The sequence below is a fragment of the Schistocerca gregaria genome, unplaced genomic scaffold (genome assembly GCF_023897955.1).
Source record: "Schistocerca gregaria isolate iqSchGreg1 unplaced genomic scaffold, iqSchGreg1.2 ptg000650l, whole genome shotgun sequence".
NCBI classification, from domain to species: Eukaryota; Metazoa; Arthropoda; class Insecta; order Orthoptera; family Acrididae; genus Schistocerca; species Schistocerca gregaria.
The window spans coordinates 1-2,500 of NW_026062035.1; the positions used below are offsets into that span (position 1 = coordinate 1).

The window sequence follows — 2,500 nt, forward strand, 5'->3', positions numbered from 1 at the left end:
ACACTAGATCGCGTGTTCTTAACCTAACTTACACTGCACCTTAACCTAACTTACACTGCACCTTAACCTAACTTACACTGCACCTTAACCTAAGTTACACTGCACCTTAACCTAAGTTACACTGCACCTTAACCTACCTTACACTGCACCTTAACCTAAGTTACACTGCACCTTAACCTAAGTTACACTGCAACCTTAACCTAACTTACACTGCACCTTAACCTAAGTTACACTGCACCTTAACCTAAGTTACACTGCACCTTAACCTAACTTACACTGCACCTTAACCTAACTTACACTGCACCTTAACCTAACTTACACTGCACCTTAACCTAACTTACACTGCACCTTAACCTAACTTACACTGCACCTTAACCTAACTTACACTGCACCTTAACTGTCACATGTAACGTCACAGGAATGTAGCTTTGCCTAACAGCAACCCTCTGAACATAGTTCACTGCTTGGATCCTCTGGTGTCATGTGTATTTCTTGATGCCATGGTGCGTACCCTCACATAAAGGTCTTTCGAGTGTTGCGTACTTTCTACACAGTCCCGCTAACCACTGGAAGGGTGTACCGCTACAGAACGAATATCGCCCTCCCCTCCTGCCCTTCCAAGCTGGTCGGTCAGGCGTTTGTTTGTGAAATGAGCCTTGCAGCTGTTCAGTTGCATTCGGTTGTCGATGCAGTCAGTGTACGTTGTGGTACGGCCTGTGTGGACTGTCCGCTGATGTACGCGTAACCCACACTGATCATCCGTCGTTACGTACTGAGTGACATAATGTGGCACATGCTTGACCGTACACCGGCTGCGCCCTACAATGGCGAATCATAAGGGCCATATGTTGTGCACGATGCTACTTGTCTCGTCTCCCCATTACAGCGAGATTGCACTGTTGTACGCCGTACAGACATGTGGTAAGTAGGTACGGACGAAAGTATTGCATGTTGGCCCCCCCCCCCCCCCTCCTCCCTCTGCCGGGAATCAGCGTGAGCCGTCTGTTGATGTAGCGACGAGGGTTTTCCTATTTAATCGTATTGCCCCCACACAACATGATAGCACGGTGGACCGCGTTCCACATCTGCGACATGCTACAGAGGCCGGTTGACAGTCGACCGCGCAAGGGACATTGCACACGTGCGCGGACCATCTTCCACGTGTTCTCTCGTGTACATACACACGCGAGACAGATGGCTGATGTAGCGTGTCGTGACACATAACATGCAGGCATGCCAGAATCGTAGATTTCGCAAATGTAGATTGACGTATACGTTTGCTGCCAAAGATCCGCAAATGAACTGGAAATCAGTTGTTGAGCGGTTGTTCGCGCTGCAGGTGCATCGGTGATAGCGACGATCGGTACATCTGTGAACCGGTTGTTTCGGCGGTACCCGCCATGCCCCCGAACCTGAGTTGGCCATGTGGGTATGAAGCGATACGAGGCTGTGGCTTGGCGGGACAGTCCCCGGCCGGTGAGGGGGGGCCGCCCGGCGTGCTGGCCGCGCGCTGCGTGAGCGCACGCACTACAGCCGGCTGGTGGGGGGCGCCCAGTGGCAGGAGCGCCGGCCGACGGGCCCGGCTGGCGTCCCAGCTATGCGCCGGCGCACCCTGCGCGCGGCGCCAGGCGGCCAAAGTGGGTTCTGCCGAGCCCGGTGCGAAGCGCGGTGGACATCTGCAGTGTGCTGGTCCGATTGCGGACTGTGTGCGTTGAGGATGCGCCGCCGCCCGGCACTCGGCGTCGCGACGCCGTCTGCTGCTCGGTCGCCCCCAGCGGTTCTCGCAGGTGGTTTGTATCGCAGCTCTGCGGACGTGTTGGCGCGTGCGCTGTGCTGGGAGAGTTCGCTTCTGCACCCAAGTGGGGCTTTGCCCTTCTGTGGCGCTGGCGTTGGAGCTGCCGGTCACCGTAGGTGGCGCGTGTTGTTTCCCGCCGGCAATGCCACGACAGCACGCTCCCGGGCCTCTGTCGGCAGCGGCAAGCTCAGTTGGGAGCACGGGTGTTCGCACTGAAAGCGTCTACTCGCCTATCTCCGGGCGATTGCGCCTCTCTCGAACCCGACCAAGTACTTAGGACGGCGCTGCGCGCCGCCGGGACCTGAGAGGGTTTCGAGGTGTATCGTGCAGGGGAGCTCAGCCTCCTCCTGTTTGCAGAATAATTGAGCGGACGCTTGCGTGTTCGCGCGGGCCCTCGGGACACACTCCCGGGCGGCCGGCTGCTCAGCTCTCGTTGACGCAGCTCCCTGGTTGATCCTGCCAGTAGTCATATGCTTGTCTCAAAGATTAAGCCATGCATGTCTCAGTACAAGCCGCATTAAGGTGAAACCGCGAATGGCTCATTAAATCAGTTATGGTTCCTTAGATCGTACCCACGTTACTTGGATAACTGTGGTAATTCTAGAGCTAATACATGCAAACAGAGTCCCGACCAGAGATGGAAGGGACGCTTTTATTAGATCAAAACCAATCGGATTGGCTCGTCTGGTCCGTTTGCCTTGGTGA

At 55.5% G+C, this 2,500-nt stretch overlaps 1 non-coding gene across 1 annotated transcript in view; it reads left to right on the forward strand.

Annotated features, from left to right (window-relative positions):
• Nucleotides 1–2,238: 2,238 nt before the first annotated feature.
• The window catches only part of LOC126318023 (small subunit ribosomal RNA), a 1,893-nt gene continuing 1,631 nt past the window's right edge, over nt 2,239–2,500 (forward strand). Inside the window, exon 1 of the ribosomal RNA XR_007557111.1 lies at nt 2,239–2,500. This exon is cut by the window's right edge and continues 1,631 nt beyond it. This is a non-coding gene — a ribosomal RNA (small subunit ribosomal RNA).